General features: G+C 47.4%; 1 protein-coding gene across 1 annotated transcript in view; it reads right to left on the bottom strand.

Moving 5' to 3' along the window:
• The window catches only part of sema6cb (semaphorin 6Cb), a 306,316-nt gene that overhangs the window by 247,655 nt on the left and 36,683 nt on the right, over positions 1-21,978 (bottom strand). The window contains exon 3 of the mRNA XM_069184905.1: positions 5,300-5,535. The gene's annotated coding sequence lies outside the window, so the exon portion shown is untranslated. The remainder of the gene's footprint in view (positions 1-5,299; positions 5,536-21,978) is intronic.

Genomic DNA, 21,978 nt, shown 5'->3' with positions numbered 1-21,978 from the left:
TCCTCTGGCCACCTTCTGCTGCCTCCTCCAAACCCGCCTGTTCGCACCACAGATCCCAGATCCGAGGGTCCGCTCCTGCCTTTGCTCCCTGCCATCCCACTGGAAAAATCAGCCCCTGCCCATTCCTTTTCCCCCCTCATCCTTGAAAGTCACCTTGGCTTCGAGATCAGGATGCCAGCGGGGCAGTGAAACTCGCGTCTTGCCAAGGTCCAGAGCCGCAGGAGTTAAGTTCCAAACGTGGCGGGGAGACGGGGAGAGAGAGCACGAGGGCCGCAGATGTGCCGTGAGTGTGCCGAGCTGATTGAGGTCTGATTAGTAAGAGACACTCAAGCCCATCTCCGCTTGTGCGGCTAATGGCTTAAGAAGTGGAGGGAGGGAACGGTTTCTTAAAAATCAGCCAGGCAAGGTGAACGGAGCTGGCGGCAGGACAGCAAGGATGCATAGAGATGATTTTTTTTTTTTAATCCTTCAAGCCCTTTGCTGCTCCCCCTGTCATCTATCTTTGCAGGCTATTGTGACAGCTCCCCTGAGCTTTGCTGAATGTTCTACCCTTTAAGCGCCACTGGGGATGATGAGTTTAAAAAAAAAAAAAAGATGAGGAATGTATGATCATTCCCTCTTGAACCTTTGAGGGCCAGACACAAACATGTTAAATCTACCTAGGATGAGAAACACGACTATTATTTTTCTAAACCATGTTCTTTCAAGAGTATTTTTTTTGCATGGCTCAATTCATCCAAAACAAAAAAAAAAAAGACGCATGATACGAAACAAGAGAGAACTTGGCGTCACTATCCACCCTCAGTCTCCAATGGGAAAGTGGGTTCCAAGCAAGATTTCATCACTGACATTCACTAGAATGGTAACAACAACTGCTATCACAATTTACAGGGACAAAGTGTGGAGTCAACCCTCCCGGTAACAACCTGCTCTGAATCAACAAGACCCACCTCGACAACACCAGATACATTTGTTTCCAAGAAATGGACTTTGTAACGAACGGCCGTGAGGAATGACAACAACCAAGTTCATTCAGACTCAGCCATCAGTCATAAGCAATCACTCCTGACGTCCTTTCCTCTCCTAAAACGCTATAAAACACCTACGTGATCCCCATCTCTCCCCCGCATACATCTTTGCATGCCACCTCCACCTCATCTCCATCTCCACAACTGCCCCTTGGTCACTCTGCATGGGTGGAGCTCAGCCCTCAGCTGAGTTCAGCCAAATTTTAACTCCATAATCCTTTCACTATATTCTCACTATACTATACTATAATATACTATACACTACACTATATTCTAGGGTGTTGTTATTCCAAGGGACTTCCTAAGACAAACTCGGCAAGACCTGAAAACAAACAGGGAAACTGGGTGGTAGGTAATGATAAAGTTGTTTTTTTTTTCTCTGGGTGAACAACAAACACACCTTTAATTTCTGACAGAGCTGATTCTTTCCAGATTTAAGCCCAGCTGACCGAACTTCTCCGCCGGCTGCTCCCTCACGGCGCAGCTACCAGCCAGAAACCATCCCGACGGGAAAGAGAGAAAAGCTTCCCCCTTTCTCGCTCTCCCAGTTTTGATAGATTCTAATTAGCTTGCTAACGAGCATTATTTGGGAAAAAAAAACATTTTAAAAAGAATCACAGCCCCTTTCACCAAACAACGCAGAAACACAGAAGAACAGGAATATTGATGAGACGTATAATTATCGATTCAAATGCAAATGAGCTGGCTTTTGGAATTCAGTGAGAGGAAATCTTCCCCTCAAAAGAGCACTGCATCTTCTAGAGTCAAACCTCAATCTCGTTCTCATCCGACTTGCGCCCGCCGTCAATAAACCCGAGATTGAGCATTGATGAAAGCACTAATTAGCAAGCTGTAGAGAGCATGGCAATACTGTAATTACTGTGGGGAAAATTTGCTTTGCAACATTTTGCAAAAAGGACAGAAAACGAAAAGATATTTCTTCTTATTTCAACCATTTGGCTTAATTTTATCCAGTGATCTCAGTCTGCTATATTGGGCACATGGTTTCATTGCCCCCCGATCCAAAATACCTTCCGTTCAATCACACAGAAGTCATCCCACCGAGCTAGAAGGACATGTGTCGGGTTGAACACTTTACCGATTTTAAAGATGCTTGCCAATATAAAACTCAAGATCGTTTTTCTAAACATTTTGCTGCTACCAAAAGCAATGCTAATCAAGACTGTTCAAAGCTCTTGGGTAAAGCTCTTTCATAAAAACTACAATGTTCAAAACGTGTCAAACTATTTGGGGAACAACAGAACCTATGTTTCTGATGGATTGCTGGGCCTGTGAAGTTTTAGTTCCTCTGGTTTGTGGAAAGGGAAGGGGTTAAAGAAAGGAACTGGTTTACTACTTTGCTTTAGTGACAAATTAGCAACAACAACCTTGATGGGCCTTTTCTTCTCTACTAAAACCTTAATGAGCCAAACGGGGGCAGTGGGATTGCTGTAACACGTCAGTCCGAGTCCTTAACAACAGGACTTCCTTGTTAGAATTGTTCTATTTTACAAGTATGCCTCGCAATCTGGCTTCAATTTACTGTCATGCTGAGCTCCCAGGGCAACATACAATCCTTTAGCCTGAATCTGCAGCAGCTCCTATAAGCCACAGAGGAATGTGCGCGCAGTGCAGAAGTGCCATATCCTTCAGATGCACAGCTCATTCCCGACCTGTGTTTCTGAGGCATCTGGAATGCCAACCCATCTTCCTGCAGGAGTGAAATGCGCTAATTTTCCATTTTCCTTCATTTGTGTCCACCAGCTGTCTGTCTGCTACGACACCCGGCTAAAATATTGTGGATTGTGTATTAGGCTAATACTTTTCTAGGAAATGGATGGATTTAATAATAATAATAACAACAACAACAACAACAACAACAACAACAACAACAACAACAACAACAACAACAACAACAACAACAACAACAACAACAATAACTGTGTCCTCAGATTTCCCTCACGACCTGCCAGGCGCCTGTAACCCTGCAGCGTTGCTGGTCAGAGTTATGCTGCTCCAGGTACGACACAGTCAGGGAGTAAGAACAGTGGACGGATCTAACGAGCACGGGTTCGGACAAGAAAAACCACAGCCCACGTTGGTGTGATAGTCGCAGGGGCCAAGTCCAGTACGCTAACGGTTGCTCATTATGAAGCAAATGCCCCCAGTAAAACAAAATAACTGGCAACCCCAATTCAGTACGAAAAAAAATTAACTAACAGAATTAGAGAAATAAAACAAAAAGCGATATTGAAGATTGAATATTAGTGAAAGACACAGGGCCGGGGATTGTTTTCTTCACCAGAGGAGTCAGACAGTCCATCCCAGTCCCAGTCCACTAGGGAAGGAGTTTCCTAGTCTGGGAGCACAGCGGTGCAGTGCCAGGTCTCCCAGGCTGGCACTGTTTGCCAGGTACGGTTTCCATCTAGGCCTGGAGAGTAATCTGGAGCCCGCAGGCCACACCACAATTGACCGATTGCACCACACAAGCTGGAGCAAAATGCTTGAGCTGCACCGGTCCCCCGGGGGAAACGGGCTTGCGGACGAGCAGAACAGCAACCTGTCACTAACCTCCGCGCGCAAGGCCAGCCAACAACAATACAGAGCAATCAGCCTGCACCCGACAGCTCTGGAGCACGGCTCAACATGATCTGATTTTATTTTCAGCCACTATATTGTCAGATTAGGCACAAAATTTTGCAGAAGTGACTTAATGAGCCAAATGTGCCATGTGACCCACTCAAGCGGCGTTAGCGCCAGCACGTTGAAGACATGTTGAGTCGGCAGCCAGGAACACATTGTTTTCGTTATCGGGTGGAAGCGGCGAGCACACAAACTCGTCACTGCCAAGCACGTGTGCGCAAGCTCTTTCATCCCCACACAAGCAGCCGGGCCCAGGGACCGGAGGGATTCCTGTTACCACAGTTTGCTCTTCCCAAGTTGAATTGATTTTTTTTTTGCTCTTGAGTCTTCAGACCCCATTTCTCCAGGATCCGTCAAGGAGACGGGACGGACACCTTGCAGGCTGGGGTTGTCTGCAGAGCCCTGCGATGAAGTGCTCGGACTTCAGCGTCAGCTGAGAACGAGAAATCAAAGCAGACGACCCTTGCACAAAACAACCAGGAGTCCGCCAGGGGAGAGGCCCTGCGGTTTACGCCACACCGGTAAAAAAGGATGCAGGATAGAACTGCCATTAAATTTGTGATGGTACAGAAGACTTTAGGCTTCAGCCTTCAGTGGTTCGCCGCTCTCTGCTGTCCACTCTGTGACAGCAGCCCGATCACTTCCGATTCCCACCAAACTGCATGGAAAAAAGCTTAAATGAGAAACACTGCCATCCAGAACCATCCAGAATATTGCCACATGGTTGTCTGAACACGGGCAGAAACAGCACCACCCCTTTCTGACAACCCTGTTTTGTTTTCCCTGGGTTTTCTGCTGTCTTTTCCTCCATGCCAACTTGAGATGTGAGGTAGATGATTGCCACCACTGGCCTGGCCTGCACTGCAGACCGCAACACTGTAGAAGAGCTACTGATCTCAGAACACGACTGTCACTGGTGCTGTCCGGCGTGGGCTGCCCCTGAGACTGAAACCTCATGACTTTAAAAACAATGGAGTGTTACAAATCTCCTGGTCTACACACGGAGTAGGAAAGCTCAGCGTGAACTCAGGCTATGGCATGCCACAAGCTCAGCGATGTTAAACCTGTAAGACTATAAGAGAGTGTTGCTACCTCCATAGCGAGACAATCTTAATGGCACCGTACTGTGATGTCACTGTCAGCTGATAAATGGCTGAGCAGGCAAGAGGCGATGGCTGATCAAGAGCTTGCTAATATATGATTATGGAAATATCAAAACAAAACTCAAAATTTAGAACAGGAAGCTTTCAAACCTGTTCTAGGTAGCAGACTTACAAGAGGATATTCAAAACCTTTTAGCCAGGAGCGGAATTTACTCCTAGTTCTCTGACAGGCTTTGCAAAAGTATAAACATGCCAGTCAAGCTGGAGACAATAAAACAAAATGAAACCAGAATTAAAAATGTTAGAGTTAACTCTCATAATTATAGTCTTGAAAAGCCACCAAATGTACTCTATTTATAGAGAAAAAGTGCTAACAATTCTGCACCAGAGGAAAATGCCTTGAAAGTCGTCTCATTAACACAAGTGAATGTTGTGCCTTTATGGAGTGTGAGGCTTGCTGATGGCTTCAGGGAGGAAGGGGAGCCATCACTCAGTGGACAGGCTGCCAGCTGGACACGCTCTCACCTGCTGGGCACAGTGGGGTGCCCTTCAGTGCCGTCGCCCACTCCGACACCAATCCCAGTGTCTTCAGCAGGCTGGCACCTTGGAGCAGGGCGAAAGCCGGCGTGAAGATGGCACGCTGCCCTTCCTGCCAGCTCTGAGCAGAGCCCCGCCCTTGCACACGTTCCCCTTTTGTTCATGACTGCGAGGATCCAAAGGAGACACGCCAAGATTCAGGAGCTGGCTGGCAACAGCATCCGCTGCAGAAACAGACAGGCAGGATTCAGCCTCGTGTAGGAGATCAGACAGCCAGACAGGATTCAGCCACACACAGAAAATCAGGCAGCCAGACACACAGGATTCAGACACACTGTAGAAGATCAGGCAGGATTCAGCCTCAAGTAGAAGATCAGGCAGACACACAGGATTCAGCCTCATGCAGGAGATCAAACAGGCAGACAGGTTGCAGATTCATGTAAGAGATCAGAGAGACAGGATTCAGCCTCATGTAGAAGATCAGGCAGACAGACAGGATTCAGCCTCATGCAGGAGATCAGGCAGACAGACAGGTTTCAGATTCATGTAGGAGATCAGAGAGACAGGATTCAGCCTCACGTAGAAGATCAGGCAGACAGACAGGATTCAGCCTCATGCAGGAGATCAAACAGACAGACAGGTTTCAGATTCATGTAGGAGATCAGAGAGACAGGATTCAGCCTCACGCAGAAGTCCAGGCAGACACACAGGATTCAGCCTCACGTAGAAGATCAGAGAGACAGGATTCAGCCTCAGGCAGAACATAAAACAGCCCTTATCATTTGATTACGGCCAACAACAATAAAACAGGGCATACACCTAATTTTCACAAACCACATTTTGAAAAAAGAATGCCTGTCATTGAGTTACATTCTACAGTAACATCAGCAGATAACATGAATACCAAACATCCAGACAGACGGAAATACAAACAAAAAATATGTTTTTAATTGAAAAAATAATAAAATGGATATGGATATTTGAATTATCAATTGCACTGAAAAATAAAATGCCATTTTTATTTGTTTTGGATGATATATGGATATTGTCAAATCTTGAAACTATGCTAAAAAGACTGTATTTTTGCTATGTATTTTGAAATGTAGAAAACAGACACCACCCTTTAATTGATACTGGAAAGGAAAGGTTACTTTAATCTATTTGATAGACTTGGATATATATGAACTTTGTACCACGCGATGACCTAGCAAATGTTCATTTTTGGGTGGTTTGTGCAAGTAATGGAAAGGGTTTGGGGAATGGGAATGACATACAGCTATTGAAGAATTTTGGAGAAAAACAAATTTGATACAGAAGAAACAAAACTGGAAAAAATAAAAACAGATGGATACAGACTGACAGACAGCTCCATACTCGATAAATGTGAGCTTGCTTACCACCACCCACTTAATGCCGCACATAAGTGAAATTACACATCCGGTAGGTTCACGTATTGCTACTCATATTACTATAGGTTCTGCCTGAATCCCTCTCATATTTCTGGCTAGATTAAAGATTCCAGTAATAACAGCTGGTAAACAGCCTGTTTCAAAGCCATTTGCAAGAATGTGTGTGCATATGTACCTGAAGTCGGGCGTAAATATTAGTGTGGGATGGAAATTAAGGAAGAACAAGAACTGTAATTCCAGCAGAGACTGAAAAGGAGAGGGTTAAAATACAACTTTTTCATACCTTCTCTGTTCTGACTATGCCAAGTGTTAGTGGAGCAGGAAAGGGAATTTCATATGAACAGTTTAGTGGAGTCTATGGGATGTTCCCTCAGTAACAGATGCTCTTGATAAGCTGTGCACTGCAATGTTCTTAGTGCAATATGACTCTCTGGTAAAGCACCACGCACAGAAACACAACAGGCAACTTGTGTTCATATTTAAGTTGACGGTCAGCAACCGATCCCAACAGATTTGTCCATTTCCTAAGGATCTGATACTTTAATTTCTAGAAACGCAATACATCTCACAGTGGCCAAAATATTAGCACCTTTCACAAGCAAAGGAGAGGACTCCCACAGTAGGCAAGCAATGTCCCGCTGGGTTTGAGGAGGAGATAGATTACCATCATATTCCCAGGCCAGAACAATATCCCCCTAGACCTCTATCCTACTGAAAACCCCATTCACACTGTTCTCCCTCATTCCCAGCCTCAGGTGATCCTGGCAGGACAACAGAATGAAAACGGGGGCTGAAAATATTCCATATCCCTGCAGAAACACATGCCCAAATCCTGATCGGCCTGCCCATTGAGCTCCAATATATCATACAGCAGAAAGCTCCCAAGACCTTGGTCAGTGACAGCAGCATGAAGCAAATCATGCATCCAGCTCCTGGACATCAAGGTTCAGGGGTGGATGGCCTGCAGGCCTTCCTAGGTAAATACTGCTTGTTCGTGGACTGGGGCACTCAGGGCAACAAAGACACACTGTTCACCCTGGGTCTACCGCAGGAGCACCGAGGACGCTCACGGAGAAACCCACTGTCCTGGGGCTCCGCCTCTTTACGGTTTTTGATTACTCACATTACCGATACTGAGCCTCAGCAACGCACTTCAGTTTAGTTTAAACCGGGGGCCCGTCTCGAAAGGGATTCCTGAAAGGGGACTCTCAAAGGAAAGGCTGGACGACAGATGAGAGAAGCACTGACACCCCAGCTTCAGAACTGTAGTTTTGTCTGAAACGAACTGTGCGCTCTCCTAGGTGACGTACAGCTCTAATTGTGACCTCTTCACTGCCCCCCCATCAAACTCAGTAAAAATAATGATCCTCATCCTCCCCACTCCCCCCCCCTAAGGCACAGAGTTTATCAGGCAGAGCTTTCTGTTCTAATTTAAAGCAACACTCTTCCTTGGTGAAGGAGAAAAGCTGCTGTGCGGAAACACTTCACTTAAGGGGAAATATCCCGAGGGACCGGCCTGGCAAGGCCGAGCAGTAGAGGGATTAGTTCTGGCGCGTGATCGCTTGTCGTACAAATTCTCCGAGCAGAAACGCCCGCGGGGTGTTGCTGAGACGTGCGCGCGGACGCCTGTGCGGCCTGTGAGAGCCTGTCAGATTCAACAGCCCGGACGCGACCGGGGAGAGACGGGAAGGGGCGGATTGGCATGTTGGTTTAATAGGAGCGGGCCGACTCCGACTGGTAACTGATATGGAATGGGCCGGCTCTCTGCACGCGCCAGCATGAGGACAGGAGGCAGTGCGGGGGAGCGCGCGCAGGGCTCTGGACGCATCGCGGGCATGTTGCAGGTTCAAATCCCAGGCGACAGACTGCCAATTTACCCCTGTCCAAGGCAAGTCACTCAGACGGCCCCAGTAAAACGGCCAGCAGTATAAATGGGTGCAAATGAAGTCATTCTGGACAAGAACATTAGCCAAATATTAGGGCACATCCAGGGCATTATTCCAGCAATTTACCTGCATCTCATCAGCTCCACACATCTCCACACTTTATACAACCCAGCCCTAACCCATGCCATAACACCAGCTTCCTACTTAACCCTCACCAGGCCTCTGTTCCTAACCCTACCCTCTGACCAGACAACACCTGCCGGAACTGGGATGTCTGCAGTTTAGTGACCGAGAACAGGGGAACCTAGGAGCACGCAGCCGAAGCTCCTGAAGCTGAAAATCCCCCTACACAACTCTGATGTGCGTTCTTCACCGTAACAGTTTCTTCTTCTTAAGAAAAAAAAAGTTTTTTTCTCGTTTCCCCAGTGCGAAACGTAATGTAGGCTACGGATGCGAGCCGCTCGTTTAAAAAGGAACCCGCCGCTAGGCGAGCACTTAAGAAGTATAAATTATGTAGGACTGCCGCCACCCCCACTAAAAAAAAAAGGTCAGATCGAACACGTACTTGTTAGGCACGTTTCTGGGAGGCCGGGATTTTAAATAGAAAGGCAAGGCTGGGTTGATCAGGGTCTTTCTTATTTTAATAAAATTGAATTTTAAAAAAAATTGCCGGTCCTGGGTCTGAGCCAGGGGGCTCCGGGAGGGAGGGTCATATATAATAGATGATTATACCTCTGAACTGCCTCGCTCTTCCCTTGCGCCCAGCCCGGCGGTAGCTCTGACTATTAATACACCGGCACCAGGACACTTTCTATTCTATTACTTCACGGGCAAAGCCCAGTGGGACGACGCGGTTTCGCATTGCTGCTTTCCACCGTGTTCAGCCATGTAACACTTCCACAGCGCTGCCGATACAGGCTTCAGCGTGGCACCGAGGGAGGGGGAGCGAGACGGCGATGGACAAGGCCCGCGAAATGGTCCAGGGGCCCGGGGGAAAAAAATAAAATAACAGAGCTCCCGATCAAAATTTAATGAGGACAAGACGGCATGCAAATAAATAATCCACGAGTTACTCTCTTCCCGTTTAAGAAACATGAAGGAAAGCACAGGCGCAGGTCCCCCCTCCCAGCCAGTGCCTGTTTATTTTTCCACCTCATCACATCCTGCCTGGTCAAGAAGAGTTCACTGAAATTCAAGGGCTTCCATGGCAGCACATTCAACACACTCACTTCTCAGATCACCGGGAATGTGGGACACTTACAAAAGACGGTCCGCTTACTATTTTTCCCCCCCTTTTTCTCCCTGTTGGCACATTTCTTCATGCGCCCATGAAATGCAGGGGGCGTTTCTTTACACAAAGGGTGGCAGGAGCATGTGCCTGAAGCCAACACCCTTGATTCTTCCAAGAAAAGGTTGGATAAGAGCCTGGTATCAAGTAGCTGCTAATGAACAGCGCTCCTTTCATTTGTCATCATCACATTACTTTCAATAACTTGCTTACCCAAGTCAGGGTCACGGTGGCCCAGAGCCTATCCCAGGAAGCATCAGGCACATGGCAGGGGTATACCCTAGATGGTAACCAGTCCACTGCAGGGCATACTCAGACACTAAGACGCACGCAGTCACACCAGGCCCAATTTTACAGATGACAACTGACCCACCAGCATGTCCGTGGACTGCAGAAGCAAACCAGAGCTCCCAGCAGAAACCCACGTGAACACGGGGAGAACATGCAAACTCCACGCAGACAGCACCCCAGGAACTGAACCCAGGACCCCAGCACAGCGAGGCAGTAATGCGGACCACTGCGCCACCATGCCATCCCCTCTCGTTTGTAAGCTTTCTTTCTTCGCACCCCTAAAGTGTTTTTTTGCTTGGCCAGAAGAGCCCCCCAGATCTCATTCCATTCTCAGTACTACTGAGAACCAGTAGGACCCACAGAACATCCATCACACGCCATCACCCTCATCACAACGCCAGCTGAAGGTCACTCAGTCAGAAGAACAGAATGGGACTGGGCTGGACATGTTACCTAACCAAGACACATTTTGTTCAGGCTGGTCTTTCCGCTCACAGAGATTTGGCATGTTTGTCAGATACGTGAGAAAGGGGGGGTGTCCTAATATTGTGGCCAGGGATTCTGACACGGATGTTATCACCTGGTGTAAAGCAATCGAGAACCAACTCGTCGCCTGTCTTTTCCCTGAATTAAACAGGGCAGCTTTGCTTTCAGAATCGGCAACAGTCTGAACCTGTACTTTCAGAAACGTCTTGCAGAATAAAACACGTCTCCTTGAAAGAAAAAAAAAAAGCCCAAGAAAGGAACAGGCGTTGTTCTGTCTCATCACTCCAGACCCGCTACAACCAGAATTACTTTCCCCATTTTTCTTCTTTAATTCCCTTTCCTTCAAGCCATTTTCAGATCAAATATTAATGGAGCTGCTTCCCGGTGAAATGTCGTGACGGGAAAGGTTACCATTTTTTTTTCCCAGCGACAGCAGCCGGCGCGCGGAATAAAAGCCCAGTCTGGGGGCCAGCTCCGCGGTAATAAAGGAACGGCGTGCAGCTTTGATTTTCACTCCATCTCTCTCGGCTGGGCTCGTCTGGCGTTCGGCATTTTCACTCTATTTCTGGGGTCCGTGAGCTTACCCTTCAAGCTGCAATCAGAAGTCATTAAGTCATCCTGCAGATCCGATCTGATGCCATGTCTACTAGCAGCGAAATAAAAAGAGTTTCAAGGGTAACCAAGCCTTCGTGCCATTGCGTGCTGGGAACTCGTTCTTTTATTCTGTGCTTCATCATCATCATCACCACCACCATTGCCAGGGATAAAGTTATGAATATAACACTTGGGTCTGCCAAAAACTCCACAGTGTCTACATCTTCCTTTCAAGTATCTAAATTCCTTGGATTGTCCTGTCGGAAATTCACCCGGATTGGCTCGCCTGGATGGGGCACAACCTCGACACTGTCAAAACGCAACTAACAAGTAAGGCTGCCCTTAAGTCACAGGAAGATTCCTCGCCACAGCATCACACTTCCGCTTCAACCCCACTGGCTGGCTTCAACGTGACGGTCCCCACAGGTGCTCCCTTCCGCCAGCTGTGACAACGGTGACCAAGGGTGACTGGCGCACCGACCCCTCTGCCACCAGCTTAGATGACTCCCAAACTGATTCCCTCTCTTATCTGTTAACACACTACCCCCCCCCCCAGTGAACAGCCTCCGAACACACAGATCACTTTTATTCCAGGCATGGGGCCCCTGACCAACACTCACACTGCTGAGACGAAGGTTCATTTTCCCCACATGGAACAAACTTCAGTATGTCCAGAATTCGGCAGCCATAATGCCGACCAAGGCTTGTGCAAGCAATGATAGGTTTTGTGTTGACTTAAAAATCTCCATAGTTCACCTATAAGGCTCTGCATGGCTTTGATCCTCAGTGCCTGAGTATCTGAGCTACTATCATCCTACTCCCCACCTCGCAACCTCCGTTTGTCTAATTCTTAAAAGAACTGGTTTGAAGTTGTTCTGCACTGGTCAGCCGGTAGCAGAAGCAGATTATTTCATTTACGGTATGACTCGCCATGCAGTCTGCTCACCCTTAGCGCTGATAGCAAACAGGGGACCTTCATTACTGATGCAGGGCATGGTAGCATTGTTCACTACTCTTGCTTTAATTAAAATCACATCTTTCTGAATGACTACAGTACAGCTTGTTAATCACCTCATTGTGCCAATTCAACTCGAAACACCCCACACCTGGTGTTTTTGTTAAATCACGTGACTGGAGCTCAGTATTCTGTGAACCCAAGGAGCAACGCTACTCAAACAATCAACAAACCCACAGCTGCTCTCTATTTAACAACGTAAATGATATTATAGCTCTGCCAAGTGAGATACTGATAAGGCTGCAACATTTTCAACGTGAATGAGTATATTTGTGTATATATATATATCCCTTTAAGGTGTCAGGAGGCACTGGTGGGCACCTAGCTGGGGAGGTGTGGGCGAACAGACAGGGGCAGGGGGCTGTGAAATTGCTCATGAACACCACCGGCGCGGACCACGACGAGGTGCCACTGTAATATTGTGGCCTTAGGCAGTCTGGGCGAGAGCACGGAGTGAATGGAGAGAATCAGTATACATAACAACATTAGAGCTGTCACGACCGGCGCAGAAATGGGATTAGTGTCAGCCCAGATAAGGCGGAGGGCAGGCGGGAGGGGGACGGGGGGGGAATGGAAAAGGAAAACTGTTTTTTGATTAATTTCATCTTTTTTTGAAAAAAAAAAAGGGCAACTCAGCTGAACAAACGCGGCAACGCGGCATTATAGAGCTCTGCGAGTTAATGGAATATTTATGTGCAGCTCTGTGGTCCATTTTCGCTCCACATTCTCCCTGTCGTTATTATTTCTATTGTTACTGTTCTTGTGTTTTACTATTTTTTTCTCCACACTCCACACCCCCCCTCCCCCACCAGCCCCACACAACCAACCCCAGGCTTGAGCGCATTGCAATCTCCTGCCAAAGCCTCATAAGAAAGGTCACGAAACCCAAAAGAGACTCTGTCCTGCTGGCTTGACCATGCCAACACCTGCGGTTCGCCCAAGAGAAAATGAAAAGGCATGGGCAGCAGGTAATACCACGGTATAGCCAACCCGTCTAGAGGGAAGCGGCAAAGGAAAACACAACCCCATCAAAGCGGGGTTCAGATACTGACCCCGGACATTTTTCGAGAAAACCTGCTAGTCCGCCTGTGCCGCTTCCTCTCCATCTCCTGGGACTGCCAGGGAGACACTTCCCTGGGGGGCACCTCTGTGCCCAGGCTGGACCGGCAGCTGTGATCCAGCTTGAACAGGGATTTCGCCACCCAGGAGGAGGGCAGGGGCTGGGCCGGGGGCGGGGCAGCTTCTCGGCGACGTTAAAACGAAACTCCAAAATGCCGCACCGACCCGGTGCCTAGCTTCAGCATGGTCGCCACAGCCGCTTGTGTCTGTCAAGAGGTTCCTCTTTCTCCTTCCCAACTTCCAGATTCGGAAGGGCCCGAGATGGACAGGAGTGTTGTCCAGGGTGTGTCCTGCCTTGAGCCCGCTCTTTCCCGGGTCTGGTTCCGGCTGGAAGAGGGTCGGTGACTCGCAAGGGCAGGCCAGCAGCGGGAGCCCGTGGGGAACAAGGCCTGCGCCCCAGCCCTCGGATCCCGGGGCCCCCTGGAGAACCCGAGAAACGCGCAGAGCGTTTTGGTTGAAAGACCGCGTGTCCATCGGCCTGTCACGCGCACTCTCCAGAACGAAGGGGAAATAACAACAAAAAAAAGTTCTCATGTCTCCGGCTTCCCCTTGCAATGGAGCCGACACCTTTCCCGAGAACTAGAACAAATATTTGCTTCCCGCGAGGAACTGTGGCTGGCCTTTGAAGTTCCTAAATGTGCCCAGAGACATCTTGATGGAGGGATTCCGGAGGAACGTGGAGAGGAAACCCGGCACAGGAAGACAAACACGAGCAGAGGAGGACAGGCAAAGAATGGGAGGAAGTGGCAAGAGCCTTTGGGACATTTCCTGCGGGTCCCGTTTGAGCCCGTGCTAGAGACAGGAGAGCAAGGGAGAAGAAAAAGAGAGAGGAGATGGGTGCAGAGAGAGAAGGGAGAGAAAATGAGAGAACGGTGGGAGAGCAGGAGAGAGCTAGGGAATAAGACAGGGGAGAAAGTAACAGAAGGCGTGTTAAAGGATAGGGGAGAAACAGAAGGAGAGAACAGAGAAGAGAGAAGGGACAAGAGAAAGTCCAGGACAAGCTGGGAGAGGGGGACAGGGAGAGCGAGACTTTCGCCTGTGTGGAGAGGCATTAAAAGAAAACATGCCAGGCCAAGTTCCAGAATGTCCTCTCTCTCTCTGTTGATGCCAGAGACATTCCTGTAAGAGGTTTGCGGTGAATCATCTCATGCACAGATACCCTTGAGCAATGGCATTTAAGATGTGGTGGACGTCAAGTGGAAATTTTGTTTTGGCCTGTTTTATCTTCTTTTGGTTTCTGGCTTTGCTGGGTGCTCATTTCTGCCTCTGGTTCTTCGCTGTCAGGCAAACGGGTCATCTCCTGGTAAACATGCTTGATATGAAGCCAGTGGCGAGTCGGAGCCTGTTGGGCACATGGTTAACGAAGCAAATAAGAACTGGAGGTGAAACAACAGTGGCACCTCTAACAGGAGGAAATTAAATACCCAGAGACAGCAGACAAAACAAACAAGGCGTCTAACACTCCGATCACGTCTGCAATTCATGGGCTCCCGGCCCAAACGCTCCTGTATGGAAATGCGCTTACTTGCCATTAACCCTATTTTACCGTTTGTTTTGATATTTTAGGAAAGGATCATGCAATTGTAATGTAACCTCACACAGCTCTGGGGAGAAAGTTGCTTCCGCTACACTGCGATCTCACTTGTGAGCTCTCTATTAAAGAGAAAGAGAAACACTCTCCTTGGTGGCACCCATAACAGTCTGGTAATAACAATCTTATTTCTGGTCTCCAGAATTCACAAGGAATAAGAATTTACAAGTACAGTATGTAAACATCAATGTGCATCCCACAGGATTCCAAAGTGCTTCATATATCTGGGTGAGACAGAGCAGCCATTTTGCAGCAGCAGCCCCATTGCACAGCAGACCAGATGGAGAAACAAGACTCTGCTCAATTAGCAGAACAAGCTTGGGAAATGTAGGGAACCCAGGTTGTGCAAGGCCAGAGTGGAAAAATAAACAGGGTTAATCAGGACCATTTATAAGTCACTTTGATTAAAAGATCAGGGGATATAAATATTAATATACTGTATCTATCTGGGAAGTATATTTCATGTTTAAAAACAAAACAGTGCCACCTTCTAATTCCTCATCAGACCCATAACCAGAATAAGCCTCGCTCTAACAAATACCAGATCTCTCATTCTGACCAGCTCTGATTTATCATCGCATTAAAACACTGTTTTTTTTAGCCTTATTCCAAAAAGTTAAATGAGACTGAAAATTTGTATTTAGTCTGATACACTGCCAGAACTCTGCATCTTATTCACTTTGGCAAATTTTCTGAGGTTGCCAATTAACCACAAGCATGTCTTGGGGTTAAATTGGGGTTAAAACTGGGGCTTGGATCTCTAGGAAACTGGAGCACATAGAGGAAACCCAAGCAAACATGGCGAGAGAACACAAACTCCATGCAGACAGCACCCCAGATCCAGAATTGAACCCAGGGTCCCAGCGCTGCAAGGCAACAATGCTAACCACTGTGCCACCGTGCTGCCACTAATACATTTATTTTCTGCATAAATCATAACTTCCCTAATTCATGGACTGCTGCAAGGAATCCTAAGCAGTTTGAGATGAGCAGCACTACTAAGGGGCACAAATGTAAAAGAAAATCTGACTGATTAGGTGCACAAAAACCATTAATGTTGTCCACTCAAAAAACAAATTGGACAATTTAGGAATTGCTATTTGCCTGTGGCAGTGCACATTTGTAAATAGCAACACTGAGAAGGACTGCACTCAAAATATGAGATAATGTTTTTCTCTGGAAGTTTTTTTTTGGTGGTGTTCAAGTATTCATTTTCAACTTCAGCAAACTGCCTTTAAGGGATTTTGAATCAGCGAGGTTTCTTTGCAAAATGAAAGAGAAACCTTTTAACTGCAGGGGTGTTTTGAGTAATGTCATTCCAGAAACAAAATGACAGCAGCGTTGCCACCTTCTAGGCTGATCTAGTCAGATCTCTGAAGCTCAACGTGGCCTGGACTGGTCAGGACTTGGATGGCAGACCTCAAAGGAAATCCACGCTGTCCCAGTGCGTGGCAGTGGAGGACCAGTAGGTGGCGCTCTCACCTCTGGACTAGAATTTACAGTTGATTGCCTCAGCATTGCAACAAAGGGAACACTGTGTTGTAGGAAGTGCTGTCCTTCAGGTGAGATGTCACACTGAGATCCTGCCTACGTGATCTTTGAAGATCCTAGGGCACTCTTCATGGGAACAGAGGTAACACCAGAGCCCTGGATAAGTTCTACCTGCGCTTGCACGCAGTGAGGCTGCTGAAATATAATGGCTGACGCGAGACCCTTTATAATGGAATGTGCTATACAAGTGCAAGAAATTCCATTATATACAGTACATATAGAGAAATGCCATAACATTTGTGAAATCACTAATTTCTCCCAGTGTCTCTTCACAGGCTCCCCGTGGTGTTCAGAGTCAAATTTAAGTGGCATGCCCCACTGTCAAACCTGTGATCAGAGAGCTTTCTGGGACTTCTTTTCATATGAATGGTGCTACATTAAATAAAGATTTTTATTTATTCAATTCTGTTTCCCACACGGATATCTCAAGGGAGCCTAACAGATCTTAACTGAAAAAAAACTGAAACTCCTTTCTCTGTGAATGCTCGTCCTTATGGTTAAGCAAGAAATGTAGATGTCTTAACTGCTACAGATCTCTGTTTGAAGCATGGGCATGCTGCCAGGAGATTTTAAAAAACTACAGGCAAGTCTTGATACTGTTGCCCTGCCGAAAGCACCAGCATGAGCTTCAATTTGTGAAAACACTTGAAATGGAAACCGAGAACGATATTTAAATATTCACACTAACCCTTCCATGTCCTTACTGGCATTAATATACTGCCATGCCCTGTTCTCGGGTGTTCTGATGATTTAATTTTTTTCAGTTGCATTGAGAAATGGAAGATCGGAGAATGCCCGCTCAGGTCTGCCCACGTCAAGGAGTGCAGATGACGTCAACCTCGGGGCCCCCAAGCACCTTGCACAGAGGACTGTCTACTGAAGCCAGTCTGAAGTCTTGTTCCCAATCCCTACAAACCCCTCCCTGCCTCCTACAGCTAAAGCACTCTGAAGGCACAAGCAAGAGAAAAGCGGGGCAGTCAGTCTCTGGGGTGGGGTGAAGCTTAGTCAGCTGCTGATGAAGGAATCAGCAGGGCAGCCAGGCAGGGGGGCAGTGGCCAGGGCTGGAAAGTGGGGGTGCTTTTAGTGAGTTGCAGGGCCGAGGACGAATGCCACAGGGTCCCAAGAGCGCTCGCTCAAGATCACCGAGCAAGCCCCCACTGTGGGCTCCTTTCACATCGGGAGAAATGGGCGTTGCTGGCACACATGCAGACACATCAACCCACGCATCGGCATGTCCTCACCAAACACGGCAGGGAAAAGCAGAACGTGCTGGTTCCGACTGTAAGCTGGGAGGGAACTCCTAAAGGACTGGAGGACTCGTCGCAGCAGGAATTCAGGAACTCCTGGTGAGATGGGTCAAACACACCGCCAGACTGGGGCAAGATGGGTCAAACACACCGCCAGACCGGGGCAAGATGGGTCAAACACACTGCCAGACTGGGGCAAGTTGGGTCAAACGAACCGCTAGACTAGGGCAAGATGGGCCAAACACACTGCCAGACTGGGACAAGATGGGTCAAACGAACCGCTAGACTAGGGCAAGATGGGTCAAACACACTGCCAGACTGGGACAAGATGGGCCAAACACACTGCCAGACTGGGGCACGGCTTTAACCAAAGCAGACTAGGGAATAAAACATTGTGCACGCTGCAACCTCCTCAGGTAAACATACAAGGAAAAACAAAAGAGGGCATCTTTAATTGGCATTAAATGTCTGTCCTCACACGATCCACTCACACAGGCTCGGTGTTCAGCAGCCTGCCGCCGGCTTACACTTCTTCTATTGCTCCACTAATTACCCTGTCAATGACACAAAGGGGTTTGTATCCCCACGTCAGTAATTAAGCCTTGTGATGCTAATTAGCTCAAAATCCTTTGTTACATTCTTTGCTTCTTTTGATGTTGTTTTTGTCATTAATAAACCCATTGTGTTGCCTATTACATGCCAATTAGTGCCACACAATCCCATCAGCCACCTGCCATAGTGTCTGTCACAAAGTCGAAAGACACGAGCATCTAGAACAACGTGCGGTTTCCGGTTTCTCTTCTGTTTGGTTGTGCAGGCTCCACACAACAATTGTGAACAATTTGTTCACATGTGCACAGCATGTGTTCAATTAACACACATCCTCAGGTAAAACAGATTTCACACCCACATACAAAAGGCACCACGGTTTCAGTTTCAGTCTGCAACGCTTTTTAGACACACAGCTCAGTCCTCTGCAGGAGAGGCACTCAGTTGCTTGTTTCTCATGGAACCCTTTTGAAAAGGTCATGCTTCGTACAGATCCCCAGTTTCAGCATAAAATTAAAAGCAAATGTGATTGTTACAAATCTGCCGTTTCTTGCAAGACATTAGTACCAGACCTAGCAGAAGCACTGTCAGAGGATCCACAGCCTGCAGGTGAAGATTTTATACACTGCTAACCTGAGGGAGGAACGATTAGCCTTTGTTTCGAGGGGCTGGTTCCCATGACTAACCCCTGAGGACCGCCAGGGAACCCTAATATCCCTGGTTTGAGTGAGGATGGCCTATCTATTGGGGAGTCACTCATTAAAACAAAAGTGACCAACTTCAGACCTGCCAAGAAAGGTTTCAACACGCAAATGACCTCTCCAATGCCTTCAGTTGCTCCTGAAAAAGGAGGCCACATAGATTGGAAACAATATAAAATGCAGTCTTGCAAATCCACAAGTTATTCAATATAGGGGTTATTTTTTGTTTATATCCCATCTCTCACGGTGATGAGCAGGAAATTCTAAACAAACAGACCAAGGATTTTTGAAAAGGAAAAGGCTACACTACGCTGTTTCTCAGTTCGGATATTTAATGTTATTAAATGGTTGGAAAAACACAAAATCCACACGTTCAGAAGAGCACGCTGAAACATGAAAATGAATTAAAGAACACAAAGTCAAACAGAGAACATTGCTGTGCCAATCACTGTCCTGCCTCCTGCCAAACACACGCACAATGTTATTTTGTAAGTGCACATTCGGTGGCACTCTGTCATCACTGGTGCTTGGGCACAGTTCGCACAAGAAACAGCAAACAGCCCATATCTAACAGGCAAGGCCTGATCCAGAATTGACATGGTCTTCCTTTGTGGATCCGTGCTCGCGAACCGAAGATAAAAAAACGTCTGCCGTCAGGGAGACGATGAAGATCTTGGCAGGCGAGGGCTCTGGTTTCTTTACAGGGGTGAATGAAGCATGGGGGTCCCCACCGGAGGGGACACAACAGTCTGCTCAATCCTGTTCCACACGCATGGCTCACGGACCGCCCCGAGGACAAGCATGGAAACGCCTGCTCGCCCGCCTCTACCACCTGCATCCTTCTTGCAGAGTCGGATGCGGCCGACGAGTGCAACAAAAAGCTGCAGGTTTCCTATGTTCCGGGTGAACTGGTGGGGGTGTGAAGTGGGGGGGCTGTTTATCACATCTGCCACCTCCAGCCCCCCCCATCGGAAAGTCACAGTGCCCCCCCCGCAACAGACTCTCAGTTAGAGGCATTCAGATGATGCCCTCGCACACCAGCTGCTGGACACATCTGGATATCAGCTGCACCCCCCCCCCACGCACACACACCTCCTCCTCCTCTTCTGGCTGTTTGACAGATCAGCTGGTTTTACTTTTGAAGAGAAAAGGCCTCCTACGTGGCAGGTTTGATATGGCTGCATGACACGCAACCCTACGTTGCACACCAGGCCATGTTCTGGTGCCTTTTATACAGCCAGTGCCAGGTGGCAGGTAAGTACAGCACATCACCTCTTTCTAAGGAAACTTGCACTGACAGACCCTGGTGTTGAATTGACTAAGTTTGCCTCATCAGTATAATCTTTGCAAGAGTCCCCTCGGCTGATAAAAACCCGAAAAGGAACCGGCCGCACAGCAGAACTCAGACCGGGCCACCTGCATTGTTTAAACTCAGCCTTTCCCAATCCTGCTCCTGGAGGATTCCGGTCTCCCAGGTTTTCACTCCAGCACAGCCCATGATTAATGAAGCTTACTGAAGCCTTAGTTGAGCCAACTGTTTGATTTCCATCTGTTTTCTGTATTCAGAACTTTTCTCCTTCTCATGTCTAATTTCCAAGAAACACAGCAAACAGAAGTCTGTTTCGGAGTGTCTTCAGGACTGTTGCTCCCCCAGGACTTCCTAAATAAGCCCAAACTGTTTTAAAAACACTGAAACAACATGCATGGGGGGGAAATGGCACTGTCTCCAGCACCACCAAGATAAGCACTCTGCTACAAAAGGCCTGTACTGTAGGATAATCCCCACTAAATCACTGAAACCATATATCCGGGGGGTGATCTGAAACCCTGCATCACCCACCGGATCTATGATCTTTTTTAACCTTGCTGTACTATTTCAAGAGCTGAAACTTTTTTTAAAAAGCCAACAGCTGAATTAAGAATTCAAAAAGCTTTATTGCTGAATAGCTCAGCTAGAATGAAAATCGGAAGAAGGATCAGAAGGGATCCTCCAGGAAAAGGAAATGAGAAACCCGTGGCGTGCATCCAGGCTACCATCACAAAGAGCTTTTAGGTTCTTTCAAAAGGAAAAACACTTTTCCTACATAGCTCTTCCCACTGGGTCCTGGTCTTTCATATTTACTAGCAACTTGTACCAGTTTCTGCAGATCTCATTGGTCTTGATGACTGGTGTGCAGCAGGTTTAGTTAATTAGGAAACTAAACTGAAAACACTCACAAGACCTTGCAGCTCTCTAACACTAGGGGGGTTCAATGAATATATATTCATTCTATGCTACAATGAATACATAAAGAGCCCTGTCAGGTCAAAGGGAACTTTTTAAGCACGGCCATCTTCACTTAATCCCCAACAGTTAACTCTCTCCACTCTCTGTAGGCAGGCACAGTCACTGCAGCTGTCCAGACATTTCCAAAATGCTCTTCACTTTCCGTCTGAGAGGGGTGCAAAAGTGACACCTATTGCTTAAATACATTATTGCACCAAGACTTGGTCACAATGGCTTCGATCAGCAGTTATAAAGTAAAAACAAAATACACAATCTGTGCTATTTTTTCATTTGATCTAAACTGATGGTTTACAAAGGCATTGCAAATGTAAAAAGATCCTCAAGGGTAAAAATATACCAGTGAAAACAAGAACTCTTCCTATGGCAAAGCAAAGAGATGCGCTTCAAGCTTTAGGAGCTACAGGCTGCTGTGTACAAGCCAGCCCCTGGCTCTGGATATTCCAAGCTTGTTACCTTATTCTGGATGCATTTGCACAGACAGATGTGCAGAGCTAAACACAGTTTTTCTGCTTCATCAGCACAGTGGGTACTGGAGACTGCGGCTGGCTGAAATCACTAGGCAATAATTTGTTTCCCTGCCAGTCCTGTACCTAATACATAAATAGCTAAATGAGTAGAAGAGGCTAAAACTCAGATGGCTGAGGACACCTAGT

Source organism: Lepisosteus oculatus, chromosome 27 (genome assembly GCF_040954835.1).
Source record: "Lepisosteus oculatus isolate fLepOcu1 chromosome 27, fLepOcu1.hap2, whole genome shotgun sequence".
Classification (NCBI taxonomy): domain Eukaryota; kingdom Metazoa; phylum Chordata; class Actinopteri; order Semionotiformes; family Lepisosteidae; genus Lepisosteus; species Lepisosteus oculatus.
This window is presented reverse-complemented; position numbering and strand designations above follow the sequence as displayed.